General features: G+C 41.8%; 1 protein-coding gene across 7 annotated transcripts in view; it reads left to right on the top strand.

Annotated features, from left to right (window-relative positions):
* The first annotated feature begins 204 nt into the window (after positions 1–204).
* KDM4C (lysine demethylase 4C) overlaps positions 205–18,599 on the top strand; it is a 415,762-nt gene continuing 397,367 nt past the window's right edge. For 3 of the 7 annotated variants that reach the window (XM_039544305.1, XM_039544308.1, XM_039544307.1), the window contains exon 1: positions 206–470. The gene's annotated coding sequence lies outside the window, so the exon portion shown is untranslated. Of the gene's footprint in view, positions 471–18,599 lie in introns of all 7 variants that reach the window. The other 4 variants (XM_039544302.1, XM_039544301.1, XM_039544306.1 and 1 more) reach the window with 3 other exon arrangements.

Genomic DNA, 18,599 nt, shown 5'->3' with positions numbered 1-18,599 from the left:
GGGGCGCTGCGGCCCCAGAGGGCCAACCCCGGAGCGGGGCCCGCCCCCGCGCGGCTCCTATTGGCCGAAGAGAGACCCGCTAGCTGCCTCTCCCGCTCACTGCCCTCACGTGATCTTCTCTAGGCTGTCACACAGCCCGTTTCAGTTACCGTCCCCCGGTCCCTTTGTGTCACTCGCAACGAACATTTTCTCACACATGCGCAGTGCTCTTCCCGGAAATACTCGGGTGAACGGTTAAGTGGTCCTTGGTCACCTGACACGGCCCTCCAGAGGAGTGGGCGGGGGCTCCCGTGTCACGTGACGCCCCCGGCTCGCTTCTGTGCTCGCCGTGCCTACAGGAGGGTCTGCGCATGCGCACAAAACAGCTGTCATCCGCGCACGGAAGAAGCCCCCAAAGCAAAGCAGGGCGCGAGTGAGGGGGAGTGCGGCCGCTCCCCCGACCCCGCGGTGCCGTCAGCGTCCCCGTCCAGGTACAGCCCGCGGAGCCGGGCCGGAGCGCACGGACCCGGCTGGGGGCAGAGGCCGGGCCTGGGGGTGCGGCTGGGGGAGCCCGCAGGGGAGGCCCCTGAGGGGAGCCAGCCGGGGCTGGAGCCCGCTGCGGGGGCGCGGGGAGCAGCGGGGAGGCCGGTGCACGCAGCACTTAGGCGGGGATGCCGCTGCCACCTGCTCGGGGGAGGGGCCGGGAGTGTGTGTGGTGCCGCAGGGATGAGTGGGGAGCAGCACAGCTTGTGTGTCTGGGGAGGGGCCGGCGGTGGCTTCCTGTGAGCAGCCCTGGCCCCGCGGAGAGGAGGGTGCGGGTGGGTCCCAGCGCCCTATGCCATGCTCACTGTCTGCACCCTAAACCACCAGGTGGTAGGTACGGTGCTGCACTGGCTGAACAGGACGTGTAGGGGGGGGGGGGTCACACAGGAAACCAGCCCGCTTGCCCCAGCTGTCACTGTGGCTGCTGCCCTTGTGCACGCTGCAGCTGGGCTGGGTGCATCTGTTAGTTCGGCAGCGAAATGGAAGGAAGCGAGGGGCAAATGCAATTCTTGTGGCACATGTTGAGTGTTTGGAGTTCGTGTTCACAAACATGCTATTGATTTTTTTTTAAACAAGTGTTTTCATAACATTAACGTTAAAAACAATCAGACATCATGTGTGACTTGTCAGTGTGTCTCCCACTCCTTGTGTGATTGTAGTTCAGAGTTTGATATGGGCATGTGTGTAAATTTGGATAACTTACTGTTGGAAAAAAATCCCATTTTTTTTTAAAAAGTAGTTAAATGAATACAGCAGGTGTATCACTTTGTCCCCAATTCTACAATGACTCAGCATGGGTTGGCCCCCTACTGAAGTTGTGGTGCTACATGTGGACACAGATGTCTGTCCAAATAATATTAATCCCTACCTCTTACGTAGTGGTTTCCGTCCGTAGATTTCAAAGTGCTTTACAAATGAAGTAAACGTTGTTATTCCCATTTCTCAGATGGGGAAACTGAGAAACAGAGAGCTGAAATGACTTGTCCAAGGTCACCCCTCAGGCCAGTGGCTGAGCCAGGAATAGAATCTGGCTCTCCTGAGTGCTAATTAGTTACTCTATCCACTGGGCCATACTGAGTCCCTTGTAAGATTGGAACCTTCAGGAAGTGTTTTGGATCTTCTATTATGGATGTATTGTGGATTCTATTGCTTTTGCATTGTGAAATAGTTCTCAGTATTTTTATAGAAAAATTATTTTTAAAATCAGGCTTGGTAAATGAAACTAGCAGGTGTCAGATAAATATAATCAATTAGTTCAATAGTGCATGGTATTAGATTGAGGTGCTGTTTTGACTTGAACTGTGACACTTTTTAAAAAGCCATGTAATTTCACAGATTCTTCATGTGTGGATTTGAATATAGTTTTCTGACTGTCCTATTCTCTCCATCATATTCTTTGTATTTTTTTTTTCAAATGGTCCATTTTTCTGTTCTTGCAGTTTCTGTAAACTATAGGTGCAGTAGAACAATATATACATTTCTTGTTGTAGTTGATATTTCAGTGACAGGTAACCAATACAAGACTATAGCTTAGTACTATCACATAGGTGTCATGAAGTGGATAACAAGGGATTGTAGTTCAGAGATAGGGTTCCTATTGTCATTGTCAAAAAAAAAAAAATCATAAGCAAACTCTCAACAGAATATAGCAAGGGATTTTCTGTGTAATAACTGCAAAAACTAGAAAGAAAATGATTACTATATTCTGAATTAATTATCATTTTAGGCCCCAGTCCTACAGCTGACCCTGTGTGGGTACAGGGATTCACTTATGCAGAGCAAGTTGCAGGATTGAGACTTTAAATTCTACATGATCAATCTACTTGAAAGTCAGAAAATAAAGATAAAATCCTCCTCTCCTCACTTGTTCAAGTAATCCTATTAGGTTCATTTGGATTACTCACATGAGTGAAATGAGTGGGATTTGATCCCAAATCAGTAAAAGCATCATTGGCTTCAAGGTCTGGTTAAAATTAACATTTTTTACTTTGAACATTTCTGCTAGGTTGTAATGCATTTGAATGAAAAGAACCGATCTTGTTTCTTATTGATTGATTTTTCAGTGTTTATATCATTTCAGGGACTGAAGGATCCACCTTCGATGTTCTTAAATAGTTTTAAATTTATAGTTTCTTCCATTATTATTGCTGCTAATTTTTTAGAAGTAGGGACAGAAATTATCAGGTAGCTGACATACCCATAATTTGTAAGCTGATCTATTTTATGCAAAGCAAAGGGGTTTGTAGTGATAGGTTAGTGGCTTGATTTTTTTTTTTAAGAGAGAAACAAAATGGCAGTGATTTTTTTTCTTGGATGCATTTTTTACCAAGATATTGAGTATGATGACATACATATTTGTAAAATTGTTTCTCTGTCAGTGTCTATACTTTGATAACCAACAAATGGTTTTTACTGCAACCCCCAAATGTAGACAGACAAAAATGTGATTTGCAAATTCTATTTTCCCTTGCTTGAAATTGGGGTAAACCAGGGGTGGGCAACCTATGGCACGTGTGCCGAAGGCGGCAAGCGAGCTGATTTTCAGTGGCACTCACACTGCCTGGGTCCTGGCCACCAGTCCGGAGGGCTCTGCATTTTAATTTAATTTTAAATGAAATTTCTTAAACATTTTAAAACCTTATTTACTTTACATACAACAATAGTTTAGTTATATATTATAGACTTATAGAAAGAGATCTTCTAAAAACATTAAAATGTATTACTGGCACATGAAACCTTAAATTAGAGTGAATAAATGAAAACTCGGCACACCACTTCTGAAAGGTTGCCGACACCTGGGGTAAACTGAACTGGTATGATTCATGGCTACCCTTGTCTCCATTTGAATTTGTGCTGGTATAGCTATGCCAGTTGCTGGCCACTGGTGGCTGAACTGTCGCTAATGCCTGGTAATAAAACCTATACTATAACCTGCTTTTTTGGGATGTCTCCCAGGAAATGATTTTAGCCTAATAATAAAGAATGGTAAAGATTAAGCCATAATGGGGTCAGATTTAGTATACATTGCACTTAAGGAGGGGAGGGGGGAGGGCAGGAACATTTAGCCAGTATGAAGAGATGCAAAAATATGAAATTCTAAGATTTAGCCTTCTAATCATAGATTGCAATGTAAATATTAAAAGAAGAAAACGAGGTGCAGTGAGTTAGTTTTTTGTCTTGTCTCTGTTTAATACAGTATTTTGTCATTAAGGGTCTGAATTTTAAACAAGTCAGGTGGGGAGTTGTGTGCCAAACTTAAATGTACAATTACCACAGTGATGCATTCAAATCAGTAAATTACACAGGTAAATGCTAATTATTATTTTAGATTGTTTAAAATGTGGCCTCTTTCAACTGGGACAGCTGCTTAATGAATTAACTTGAAATAAGAGAGACTTCAAAATTGTCTTCTATTGGGATTTGACTATACTTCCTGAATCTGATGGTGAACATATCTTAGTTTTAGCTACATGAGGTGGCTAACTGTATTCAAATGTAGTTTAAATGAAAATGATGTTTGAAAACTGTTTTTAGTTTTGGTTAAAGTATATATGGAACTTCAGAGTAGCACTTCTTATTATAATTGTCTTACTATTTGATTAAAGTTCCTCTCAATGATTATAGCAAATAAGAATTGTTCTTGGGACAACCATAACACTTTTCCAAAACAAAAATGTAAATAGTGTAACAGTGAGGCACTTGTTATTGCTTTCTGGTATTTTTGTTGTTGTTGTTGTTGTTGCTCATTTAATGTCTACAACAAAACAGCAAACAAGTGACAGAAAATAACTGTTTAATTTAATAATTGGAGATACATCTATCTCCTAGAACTGGAAGGGACCTTGAAAGGTCATCGAGTCCCGTCCCCTGCCTTCACTAGCAGGACCAAGTACTGATTTTTGCCCCAGATTCCTAAGTGGCCCCCTCAAGCATTGAGCTCACAACTCCCTGGGTTTAGCAGGCCAATGCTCAAACCACTGAGCTATTCCTCCCTGTTATGCTGTTGCATTTAAAAAAAATTCTCCCTCTTCCCTTCCATAGACTCAGAAATTAGCAAGCTTAAATACTGGATATTCTAGAATGAGAACTTAATTAGTTATTCTTGCATATTTCAAACATGTAATAAACAGCTGCATACTGATGGGTCTAAACTGCACTATAAAACTGTGCTGCTTTTTTGGAGCAGCAAATTGTTAAGGACCTTGTAGGTTTCTTAGATGGTATTGCATTTAGTTTACTATCATAGATTTATATATTAATCTAGGCCTTATTTCATTGGTTAAAAGGTGTGTAATTAAATGATAAATAAAGTCCTGATGCTGCATGCTTAAATGCTTAACTTTATACACATGAGTAGCCCCAATGCCTTCAAAGGAACTTCTCATGTACTTAAAGATAAGAGCATGGATAAGTTTTGCAGGACTTGAGTCTAACTTTGGGTAAAAATAAAGAAACATTCTCAGGTTAAAATAATATTTAAAGCAGATTTTCCCATCAATAATTTAAGATGTTAAAATATGAGAGTTTGAATTTTAAATGTATTTGTTCAGGTTAAAACAACTGCATAATACAAAAAGTAGAAAGTGAAAGCAAATTTACTTCTATCTGTAGTTCTCATCAGTTTCACTTTCTGGTTCTCAAACATTGGCAGAACACTACAATTGCAAACCTTAAGCAGGATTATTTAAATCCAAAAACAATTTAAAAAAAGAAAAGAAAACGAAGTGTAAAAATATAATTAGGAATGCCAAAAAAGAATTTGAGGAACAGTTAGCCAAAGACTCAAAAAGTAATAGCAATTTTTTTTAGTACATCAGAAACGGGAAGCCTGCTAAACAACCAGTGGGGCTACTGGACAATCGAGATGCTAAAGGAGCACTCAAGGACAATAAGGCTATTGTGGCAAAACTAAATGAATTCTTTGCATGGGTCTTCATCGTTGAGGATGTGAGGGAGATTCCCAAACCTGAACCATTCTTTTTAGGTGACAAAACTGAGGACCTGTCCCAGATTGTGGTGTCACTCACTGTTGATAAATGCAAAATAATGCACATTGGAAAACATAATCCCAATTATACATGTAACATGATGGGCTCTAAATTAGCTGTTACCACTCAAGAAAACTATCCACAATGATGCCAAGATTTCTATCTGAAAACATGAAATCAATGTGCAACGGCAGTCAAAAAAGCCAACAGAATGTTGGGAATCATTAAGAAAGGGATAGATAATGAGACATAAAATATCATATTGCCTCTATATAAATCCATACAATGGATTTATATACAGGCAATCCATCCATCTTGAATACTGTGTGCAGATATGGTCCCCCCCATCTCACAAAAGATAGATTGGAATTGGAAAAGGTTCAGAAAAGGGCAACCTAAATGATTAGGCATATTGGATGGCTTCCATATGAGGAGAGTTTAATAAGACTGGGACTTTTCAGCTTGGAAAAGAGATGACTAAGGGGGGATATGATAGAGGTCTATAAAATCATGATTGATGTGGAAAAAGTAAATAAGGAAGTGTTATTTACTCCTTCTCATATCACAAGAACTAGGGGTCACCCAATGAAATTAATAGGTAGCAGATTTAAAACAAAAGGAAGTAATTTTTTTCATACAACGCACAGTCAACCTGTAGAACTCCTTGCCAGAGGATGTTGTGAAGGCCAAGACTATAATAGGGTTAAAAAAAGAACTAGATAAGTTCATGGAGGATAGATCCATGACTGGCTATTAGCCAGGGTGGACAGGGATGGTGTCCCTAGCCTCTGTTTTCCAGAAGCTGGGATTGGGTGACAGGGCATGGATCACTTGATGATTATCTGTTCTGTTCATTCCCTCTGGGGCATCTGGCATTGGCCACTGTCAGAAGACAGGATACTGAGCTAGATGGACCTTTGGTCTGACCCAATATGGCCGTTCTTATGTAAAATAAAAAAATGCATTTCTGCCAGTAAAAAGTGAAATCCTGTCCCCATCAGGCAAAATGTCAGTGTGGCTAGGATTTCACCCAAAGGTTTTTTTTGAAATCTAGTTTTCTGTCAAAACTTAAAGCTTGAACCTACGGCTTGACAGTGTCCCTATTTAAAAGAACCTAGATAATTATTACTGCGGAGAAGGAAAGTAAAGAGACAGACATTGTTGGGGGTGGTGAGGTTCAGTTAATTTTCACCATTTATTTCCTTCATGTAGAAGTGACCTTACAATGTACTCAAAATTACAAATGTATTTGATACGTTGGAACCAGAAAAATTGTTTATACCAGCGTAGTGGTTAAGAAAAAGACCTTTTATTTTGAATTAGAATAAATAGAATAAAAGACATTTTATTATGAATTAGAAATTGGGCGGAAATATAGGGAATAAAGCAACAGAAATGAAAGTAAGTTTTTAAGGAACAGTCAGATATTTTGTAAAGCGGGGAGGATGGAGTGGCAAAACCAGGAGGTTTATGAGAAATCCCAAGAGATTTCCTTTTTAACAATTCCTTTATTCTGTTTTCTGCAATTACAGCTCTGGTAATACCTATTATTAAGGTTGCTTAATGTTTTCCCCTGTAACTGCATGTTTTTGTTTCTTGTAATTTAGACAAACTTTAACCTTTTGGGCTGAAACTTTCCAGCTTGGTCTCAGTCTCCGGCTAATTGCTTTTGAGTAAATATTTTAAAAAAAAAGTTCTCACTTTTGAGAGTAGGTCAGTGAAAAACAGATAACATATATATTTTGTTAAATCTTTTTTTTATAATCTAGTGTCCCAGGGATTTTGCGTATGGATTTGAAATTTTGGCAGGGTGATATTTCCGAGTTCAGAAGTTCCTTTTGCTGTCCCTGTGAAAATGTCTCTAAGTTTGACTGAGTTATGAGCCATGGGAACTTGTTAAATGCATGCATGCTCCTGGGCCACACTGAGCCTCACATATCACTTCTAAATTGCTATATGGAGTTGTATTTTCAAACCCAACACAGGCAAAATGAATGTAGCTGGTTCTTTTCCCCCATCAAGATTCCTGTTGGTTTGGGGGAAGGAACACTGGGGCTGGGAATCAGGAGACTTTTTTGTGTCTTGCTTCTTCCATTGATGAGAAGCACAAATTTGTTGTTGTTGTGATTATTATTATTATTCTAAACTCTTATTATTGCACAAGACTTTATATCTCTTCCCTAAAAGGGAGGCCTATATAATTCCTCCCATTTTACAGGAGGAATAACCGAGGACTAGAGAGGTTGCACATGTCCCTTTTAGCAGAATTGGGAATAGAACCCAGATTTCTAATATGGTGGACCCAAGTCGTCTCCTCTAAACTACACTACCTTTCAGCAAGAATATGCCAGATCTGTGTGCTTGGCTATGCTCCAAAATGAGGCCCTTCCTTCTTGCATACAGAATGCTTCTAGATCCACAGAGAATTAGCAATATGTAAATGCAAAGTATCATTAACAGGTATAGAACCCAGGATTCCTAATTCTCAATCCCCTGCTTTAATCACTCATTTCCCAGAGACAGGAATTCTGCTCTCTAACTTTCTAACTGATGTCTAGCAGAGATCTGCATATGATGGAATTATTTTCTCCTCCCCCCCTTACCCCCCCAAAGTCCATTTAAAAACTATGTTAAAAGTGTATTAGGGTGTAAAATGAAGGTCTCAAAATTTAGGAAATGTCAGAATTAAACTATACCACGCAACCCTAATTCTGCTCCTTTGTGCGTATGTATTATGACGCAATTTTTAAATTTAACAATGATCATGTATAATTGTTTTCCCACTTCGTTCAGTGCATGGGAAGAACAGTGAGTGAGGCAGGGACTGATGGAAGAGAAAAGGAGAGTTTTGTGGTCAAGATGCTGGCCTAAGACCTGTGATAATTGGGTTTTATTCCTGGCTCTGCCACACATTTCCTACACGATAAACCAAAACGTTTGGACGTGATCACTAATTATATGATTCTCTTTTGTTGGGTGCCCTATTTAAGATACCAGGGATTGATATTTGTTCCCCCCACCCCCCAAAAAGTTCTCAAGACTCTCAATTCCAGTTAAAGTCAGTGGGACCTGTGAGATGATGACCTCTGAAAAAATCAAGAATTAAGTTCAGCGTTCAGTTACTGAGTGTGACGTTCCCCCAGGTGCAGCCTGCACTGCTGAACTGCTGTGTCCCCTTAGCTCTCCAGTCTAGGATCCCTTTTACGCTGCTTTGCTGGTGAACAGCAAACCCCTCCAGGCTCTGCTCACTCACAGCCACCAACATGCAAAGTCACTCCCAGCTGAATATATGAATGTTATGCCCAGGCATTCATGAATAGATACAGGGTGATATCCGCCTATCCCTCAGTCCCAGCCTTGCCTCCCAGAAATGTGCATCTTGCATCGTTCAGTAGCCCACTGGACCGTACAAGGTCATGAGTTAGTCCGTCATTCCAACAAATGTAATGAATATGCAGCAGCCCTGTTGGCCTGAGTAGAGATTTTTCAAACACACTGGTTTAGATAAAATAGAAAAAACAAGTTTATTCACTAGAGAAAGATAGATAGATAGATTTTCAGTGATTTATAAGTAATAAGGAATAAAAGTCAGTGCTGGTTACAAAAGAAATAAAAAGATAAACACGCAAGCTAATTCCTAAACTTTACCAAGACTAATATGTTTAAAAACAAAAAGGTTTCTCTCACCCAAAAGCTTGCAACAGTCTGTACCGCTGGGAAGAACCTCCAGGCCAGGACCACGCTCCCCATTTCAATGACCTCTACGTGGCAACAAGATTGCTTGTAAGACAAGGGGGAGAAGAGGTGATGAGGAGATCACTGCCTCTCCTTTTTATACTCTGACACTTTGTACTAGAAAAGTCTTTGCTGAGTCATGGGATCAGGCAGTTCCATGGTGTACGTGAACTGCCAACTATCCTTCAGATGAATTGTAAATTTCTTGTTGACAACTCCCCTGCTGGTGAATCTCCGATTAAGCAGGTGATGGCCGTTTAGCACTTAGCTGGTGTGCCACTATCCATTTGTCTTTGAGAAAATAGTTTGAGGGCACTGTCCAGAATTACAACATATTTCAGTAACAAACCTATAACAAGATCGCACAATTTTACATGCAGTGATGTTATACATATTTCATCAGGATAATAATATTTAGCAGATTTGAATTTTAAAATGATATTTCACAAGGCATACTTTGTACACACTATATCATAACCATATAAAAGTGGGGGTACATGGGTGTACAGGGTTGTCACAGTGAGCTACCCAAAATAGGTGGTCACTTTACAAGCTTTGGCCTTAATCTCGCTGTGCCTCAGCTCCTCACCTGTAAAATATGGTATTAATTCTCTAAAGAATTATTGTGAAGATAAATTCATAACTGTTTGTGAGGCACTCATATGTACAATGTAGTGGTGAGCGTTCCAGAAAAGCTCATGAAGACATTCTTGAAAAATTCCTTATTCAGTGAAAGGTTTAGATGGTGTGCAGTAAATAAGATGAGACACTTTTTGAATGAAGAGGATAAAAAGAAATATTGAGCAGCTGCCTCACTGAACATCATGTAGTCATATAAGAAAAGACTGTGTCATGATGTATACTTACAAAAAGGCAGAATTAAGATTGTGTGTGCTACCTGGATTCTGGCCTTTCTGAACTTTTGAATGCTTCACTCTGCAACCTTAAGAATGCTTTCTAATATATATTTTTTGTGAGGAATTAATATTTATTTTGTTTTTCCCTTTCAGTAGGATTTGAAAAATCCATTCACAATTGGCAAGTAGGCAACTTTTTCCTTAATGATGTGTGGGGAGTAGAGTGTTTGTCAGCACTTAAAAATGTATCAGGTACCTACTAACTATAGGTAGATACAAAAGACCAAGTGTACGTGTGTATGGAGTGTCTTTCCATCACCGATGCTCAGGGCAGTGCCCTGGTGAAAAGGCCAGTCTCTGGGAGAACCATCATGGAAGTGACTTAGCAGAAATAAGACAGCAGTAATCAGCACAAGCAAAACTTTTTCAGCATAAATTCAAGACAAACATAACTAAAATTCTCCAGTTTGGGGTTTACTCATCACTGGATCTAGAATCCTGTCATCTTATAGGCTTTCTTTTCGACGTGGCTCACAAGCAGCCATTCTTATAGCTCCTTATCAAATCACATGTATGAGGGGAGAAGAGAAGAAAGCCAGAGATGCTGACCTTTTGCTGGCTGAGCACTAGGTGTTGCCTCTGCATCCCGTCACAACCAATGTCTGGCTACGTGATTCTGATACATTTCTCACTCTACCCCCCACCCCCAACTCTACCTGCTAGAAGGGAGAAGGTGTTTTCGCCTTCTCCCTCCTCTTGGGGGCTGCAAAGGGGATTGGTAAGGAAGATTACTGCTAGTCTACTCCAGAGCCTCCCATCAGAGGTGTTGACTTTCTAATGTGTTGTGGGGGAGGGGTGTGCTCCGCCCCAGGTCCTGCCCTCACTCCATCCCTTCCCCCAAGGTCTCAAGAACCATAGTAAAAAATAAAAGGAATACTGAAGAATGTTTCTTATGAAAGTAGGGAATGGCTAGCATTAACTTGGGTGCAGGTGCTGTGTGTGCTTTCCGAACTCTGCTTGGCTAACACACCCAAGTCCCGCTTTTCATTGAGTTCTCCAGCAGAGACCATCAATCATGGCAGTTCTGCAATGGCTCTGAGACACAATCAAATTTGACTAAATAAGACATTGCCCAGATCTGCAGAAGTTTATGTGATTAATGCATTAAACCAGTGCAGAACTTAGCCCAGGGGTTGGCAACCTATGGCACGTGTGCCAAAGACGGCACGCGAGCTGATTTTTAATGGCACGCTGCTGCCTGCCGGGGTGCCGCTCAGCCCGCCGCCGAACCCCAGCAGGCAGCAGTGTGCCATTAAAAATGCTGCCCACCCCAGCCCGCTGTTCTCCACCTCTCGCCTACCGCTCTCTCTGGCGGGGGCAGGGGGCAGAAGCAAGCTTGGTCCTGCCGGCTGCTGCTGTACGGCAGGCTCTGCCGGCAGCCAAGCTTCCTCTTCCCCCAGCATGCTGCGTCGTGCCCCGCCTCCTCTCCCTCCCTGCCGCCGATGGCCCTCGCGAGGGAGGGGAGAAGAGCAGCCCCAGCGCCCTCGCTGCTCAGACCGGTAAGGAGGTGGGGAAGGGAGGCAGGAGCGGGGCGTATCCCTCCAGCCCCCTGCCATGAGCCACTCAGGGCAGGGGGCTGGGAGCACCCCCCCTGATCCCAGCCCACCCCCTCAGCCCTTTGCCCTGACCCCTGCACTCCCTTTGCACCCCAGCTCCCTGCATCCCCCCCACGACCCCATCCCTGACTCCTGCACCTTCCACACATACCCAGCCCCCCCCACCCCATGCCCTGACTTCTGCACCCCCTCACATGCCCCCAGCCCTCTGCCCTGACTCCTGCACCCTCCACATATACCCAGCCCCCACACCTCCTGCCCTGACTCCTGCACTCCCACACATACCCAGCCCCTATGCCCTGACTCTTGCAACCCTCACATCCTCACCCCCCCACCCTGAGCACCAAATGGGAGCTCCTGCACCTCCCCCATTCCCACCTGCACCCCTCACACCAAATGGGAGATGCCCAGGTAAGCGCTCCACACCCAAACCTCCTGCCCCAACCCTGAGCCCCCTCCCTCATTCTAGCTCCTGGCCAGCCCCTGCACCCCCAGCCCTGTGCTCAGAGCACCCCCACCCTCAGCTCAGTGCAGAGAGAGAGAGGAAGAGAATGGTCCAGAACCAGGGAGAAGGTAGGTACCCACTATATGTGGGCAGGGCCAGGACCCCAGGCTGGCAGTGCGCTGAGCGGGGCCGGTGGCTGGGACCCCAACTGGCAAGGGGCTGGCAGCCAGAACCCCAGACCGGCAGCGGGCTGAGCGGGGCCGGCAGCCGGGACCCCGGCTGGCAGGAGCCAGCGGACAGAACCCCAGACTGGCAGTGGGCTGAGCAGCTCGGCCTGCTGCTGGTCTGGGGTGCTGGCCCTGCTCAGCCCGCTGCCGGTCTGGGGTTCTGGCTGCTGGCCCCTTGCCAGTTGGGGTCCCAGCCGCCGGCCCCGCTCAGCCCGCTGCCGGCCTAGGTGAACGGAACCGCAGGCCGGGAGCAGGCTGAGCAGGCCAGCGGCTTAAGATCAGCATTTTAATTTAACTTTTAGTGAAGCTCCTTAAACATTTTGAAAACCTTTACTTTACCTACAAGAGTAGTTTAATTATATTATATGTAGACTTAGAGAGAGAAACCTAAAAAAAAAGTTAAAATGTATTACCGGCACATGAAACCTTAAATTAAAGTTTATAAATGAAGACTCGGCACACCACTTCTGAAAGGTTGCCGACCCATGACTTGACCTATTCTTTTGGTATGTCATTCAGCAGCTCCATATGTTCAATGCAAGTGGCATACTATGATGTTTGTAACGACCTTCCTTCTGTAAAGTCCATCCAGCTCTCATAATAAAGGGCAGTCTCTGCTGGTTTTGCCATTTTCGTCTGACAGTTTTCTCCCATATTGGAAAGGAAGAAAAAATTATGTTGTATAAGCGGTTTGTTTTGATCATCAAAAAATAGAGAAAATCACCTTGCGTGCAATCTATTGCTGTATGTTCTCCAGGCTGTAGTTTTTCCTATTTCAACTTGTTTCACAAAGATCAACCCTTCTGAACTGTTACTAACCTGAATGAGCCACAACAGATAGATAAATAAAATAAAAATGTTCTTATTTCAGTATTATAGTGCACTCCTCTGACAATGGTTATAATGGAAACAGTAGGGTTTTTTGGAGCACAAAAAACAGGTTTTCCATATCACATAACATTTGGTACATTTTTCATTCATGGTGTGGATAAAAATATTTGCTGTAATAAACAGTTTCTAGTGTTTTAGGTGCTCTGATTTTGCACAGAGAAAACAATCAAGCATTTCTTGCTATTTGGCTTTGGTATCCGGTAGCAGGATCTGTCTGATTTGCAGAAATGAGTTGTAGAGAACTGTCAGAGAGGATAAGGTGGATAAAATATGATTTTCATTTAAATAAGAAATTTAAATAATTTTTTTTTTAAATCCAATTTTTATCCACACTATTTGCTCTAGCCTTCTCTGCAATTAACTGCTACAGAATTTACATACTTCTGTCTGAAGAGTTAAAATCACTCTACTAATTTCAGGAAAAAGAGAAAAAAAATCATTGTGTTGAAATGGATCAATATTATGGAATGTCATCCTTCACCCTCACAACTTCCTGGATTAAAAAAACAAACTATATAATGTATAGAAGTAGAAGTTTTGTGTTTTATTTATTATATAAACGTTGAAACTCCTTTGATACTTTTTCCTATACTTAATAGAAGAATGCTCATGCTGCATCTCGTCCCAGGGTAGAAGTTTTGGGGTGGGGGGAGAGGGGGAGAGAGAGAGAGAGACACACACACACGGACGACCCCCCGGGATAAGATGCAACATGAGCATTTTTCTATTAAGTATAGGAAAAAAGTATCAAAGGAGTTTCAAAGTTATGGATTGGGATAGCTCAGTGGTTTGAGCATTGGCCTGCTAAACCCAGGGTTGTGAGTTCAATCCTTGAGAGGGGATTGGTCCTACTTTGCCTAGGGGGTTGGACTAGATGATCTCCTGAGGTCCCTTCCAACCCCGATAGTCTATGATTGTATATTTCCATTCCAGAAAATGTAAAGGCACAAGGCCTGGTACCTCAGGGGGTGTGTTCAGAGAAGGGTCAGAGGTTTACCTAGCCCTGTAACCATGACAGGGTCCACAGGGTCTTCTGTAGAACCAACCACAGGGGCCTTGGGCGAAGATAATGCCGTTTCCTCTTTTCCCACCTCCCACAGACTCCCATGGATTTCCTTATGCCTAATCTATTTGAGTTTGGTGGTAGATTTCCGTTATAGCATCTGTTTGTGGAAAATCTTTTCTCTTGGTTACTGTAATATCTAGCTGTAAAGAAAGTATATTAGGACCTTAGAAAATCCTAAAACCCAACATCTTGGAATTTATCATGCCTTCTGGGAGAAACGTATTATAAAGTTGTGCTCTTTTTAATTAGTAGTAATGAGTAAAGTCACTTTGTGGAGAGGAAAGCCATGTCATAAGGAGGAACACAGTTATTTTTTATATTAATTCTGCAGGAAAGCTTTCAGTTTTATTTTTACCCTGTTACTTTATTACATCAGTCAGCTGATATACTAGTTTTTTTTGAAGGTATGGGAAACTCACAATAACTCCAGATTGTCAAATAAGTAAATGAATAAATAAGGCCCAATTTGGAAATACTGGGGCGTGGGGGGGGGGGGGGGAAATCGCATAATTTTGGCCTTGTCAAAAAAGATCAAGTGCCAAAAGTAAGAAGTGCATCAGAGATGTACAGTCTGGTCACAACAAGGAAACAACATTTCTGAAAAATGTGCTGTTGATGGCAATATAGTTGAACACCCATGTTCTTTCATATAGTGTTAGCCACATCTTCATAGCAAGTTTCTTATGGCCACCTCCGCACCCATTTATGGTCATGTAACGCCCATATGATAGATAAAGCTATTTCTTACATAGAAAAGTTAGCAGTAGGGAAGTATTTTATTTGTCTTTTGATGCAGTTTAGCAGCCGCAAACAAGGAAAGGGAGATAGCACCTTGTGACCTGCCAGCTTCCCATGTACCACTTAGAGTTAGAAGACTAATGTGACTGAAAGATACTGTTGTACTTGACCAGCTTGATATATTGGCTCTATCATTTATTGGTACACCTCTGTCCCAACATAACACGACCCGATATAACACGAATTCGGATATAATGCGGTAAAGCAGTGCTCCGGGGGCGCGGGGCTGCACACTCCTGCCGATCAAAGCAAGTTCGATATAATGTGGTTTCACCTATAACGCAGTAAGATTTTTGGCTGCTGAGGACAGCATTATATTGGGGTAGAGGTGTATTTCATTTGTAAGAATAAAACGTACAGGAGGATTGCCAGAAAGACTGTCGTGTTAATGTCTAATAAATATATAATCATATTTTTAATAGGGCTGTCAAACAATTGAAAATAATTGCAATTAACCGTGAGATTAAAAAAATTAATCACAATTAATTGCAGTTTTAATCGCACTGTTAATTTTAAAGTGGTATTCTATTATTTATTGCAAAAATATTTTTTTTTTTACATTTTCAAATATGTTTATTTCAATTGCAACACAGACATAAAGTTGTAGAGTGCTCACTTTATATTATTATTTTTGATAGCACTTTTTTACAGTACAAATATTTGTAATCTACAAGCCCAAACATGAAGGGGTATAAATGTTTAACATATCTGGCATATAAATACCTTGCAACCTGGCTACAACAGCGCCATGTGAATACCCATTCTCACTTTCAGGTGACATTGTAAATAAGAAGAGGGCAGCATTATCTCCCGTAAATGTAAACAAACTTGTTTGTATGAGCGATTGGCTGAATAAGAAGTAGGACTGAGTGGACATGTAGGTTCTATAGTTTTACATTGTTTTGTGTTTGAGTGCAGTTATGTAAAAAAAAAATCAACATTTGTAAGTTGCACTTTCATGATAAAAAACTTTTACACTACAGCAGGGAGTCTCAACCTTTTTCTTTCTGAGGCCCCCCCAACATGCTATAAAACACCAGGGCCCAGTGTGGGGGACAACCCTTGGGCATAGGTGTAGTTTTACTTCCTTTCCTGGGGCGGGGGGGTGCAGCAAGGGCTGGCAGGGCTCGAGCCAGCTCCGCACAGAGGGGTCCAGGGAGGGAGCGCCACCTCCACCCCCGACTCACTCAGGAGGCTACCCAGCTGTCTGGGTTGTGGGGGACACACTACCAAAAATATAATTCAGAGGGGGGACTCAGTTAAGAAGTTTGAAAACTGCTCAGGGTGCAGGGAGGGGGTTAGCTAGGGGCTGTGTGCAGGCGGGGGGTAGCTCAGGTGCAGGGAAGAGGGTAGGTAGGAGCTGTGTACAGGTCAGGGGGAGACTCCCAGTGCAGCTTTCAGCTTCAGTGTGTGTGTGGGCCCTGAGGCTCCCGGCTTCAGCCCCGTGCTGCTCCCAGCTTTGATGCTGGGGCTTGGGGCACTGGGTTTCAGCCCGGGGGCTCCACGGCCCCCCTGAAAGGGCTCGTTGACTCCCAGGGAGCTGTGGGACTCCTGGTTGAGAACTGCTGCACTACAGTACTCGTATGAGGTGAATTGAAAAATATTTTTTTTTGTTTTAACTTTTTACAGTGCAAATATATATATACTTAAAAAGTAATAATATAAAGTGAACACTGTACACTTTGTATTCTGGGTTGTAACTGAAATCAATATATTTGAAAATGCAGAAAAACATCAAAAATATTTATAATTTAATTTGGTAAATTCAATTACTATTTTTAATAATGTGACTAAAATTGCAATTAATCATAATTAAGTTTTTTAGTCAAGTTAATTTGTTTTGAGTTAAATGCTTGAGTTAACTGTGATTAATTGACAGCCCTAATTTTTAACTAACATACTATATATATATATATATATATATATATATATATATATATATATATATATATATATATATTCTGTTTGTATATTATATCCCAGAGTACAATTTAGACCTACTTCAGCATGCTATTTGTGCTACCAGTGTTATGAGACTGGTAACTCTGGCAATGAACCTTCTCTGAAATTTCAGGGGTGGGTTTGTTTGTTCTGTGCTAAAGTTTTCAGCAGTATATATGATGTTGTAGCAGGGCACTCACATTAAAGTTAATGAGTTCCATGTGTAAGTCTGCATGACAAAAAAAAAATCCCTCTTAAAATTAGGGGTAGGAAGAAAACATAAAAATGATTACTTTTGATTTTTTTTTTTTGCCCATTTCCAAAATCAACTGTTTTAAAATGTCTTTTCACACCATTAGTAAAAGGTGTAGAGGAATAATGTCTGGGGGTTTAATTCTGCTTATGTTGAAATCAATTAACTTTCATGGGTCATTTGTAAATTTTTTTTTATAAATATTATTTCTCCAATCAAGATAAGGAAATCATACCTGAAAATAAAAGTTTGCTGCCTATTCACATTTTTACAAACAGAAATTGAGAAATGCTCAAATTGTCTAAAATTCAATTTTTAAAGCAATTTTGGATATGTATTTCTATATAGGTCAACCATTAAAACTGCATACATTCAGATTTTATATTAAAATTCCTGACAGAATCTTTGTATATCAGAGTAAGGGTAAAATAATTCTATATTTTAATATTTTTAGGAATGTGCAAACTTTTTAACTGACAGCCATTACATTTCTAATGGGTGTCAACCAAACCATGATGATTAGTTTAGAAAATAAAATATAAAATAAAATATTTGAAGATTTAACAAGATCAAATATATATGTGTGGCAGCCAAATACAATAAATAGTGACTTTAGAATTCCTAATCAGTTCGTAAGTTCTGTTTTTTCTGTTTCAAAGTCAGGTGCACAGACTTCATGCACTTAATTTTCATATGAGCATTTAGTTAATTCTATAATTAAAAAGATTTTGCAATAAAAGTTGAAATTGTTTCCATTTTGCAGAGTTTACAATGGACCTGTTTTCCAATTTTGGGCAGAATGTTGATCAACATTTTAAATCAAAATCGTTTAAACCAACTCTGTTCACAAATCAGTGGCTTTATAGGCTTCCCTCTGTGCATGGAAGAACTTTCTATTTCTGTCTGCCAGTTCCAGTCCCACTTCTCTCCTTCCTATCCCTCTCCACCCCCAATTAATACTTTCTTGGGCTATGTCTACTCCACAGCAGCGCAGCTGGGCCGATGCTTCTGGTGAAGATGCTCGAAGTCGACAGGAGAGAGCTCTCCTGTTGACTTAATTCTTGCCTACACAAGAGGTGGTACCCATCAGGGGCGGCTCTAGAAATTCCGCCGCCCCAAGCAGGGTGGCGCGCTGCGCCGCTCGCGCCGCCCTTTCCCCGGTCCCGGGGCCGGGGCAGAAGTGCCTGCGGACCGTCCAGTGGTCCTGCGGGAGCTCCGTCCGAGCTGCGGGACCAGCACACCTGCCGCAGTCATGCCTGC

Source organism: Mauremys reevesii, linkage group 6, assembly GCF_016161935.1.
Source record: "Mauremys reevesii isolate NIE-2019 linkage group 6, ASM1616193v1, whole genome shotgun sequence".
Classification (NCBI taxonomy): Eukaryota; Metazoa; Chordata; order Testudines; family Geoemydidae; genus Mauremys; species Mauremys reevesii.
The sequence above is the reverse complement of the archived record's forward strand: the minus strand, read 5'-3'. Positions and strand labels throughout refer to the sequence as shown.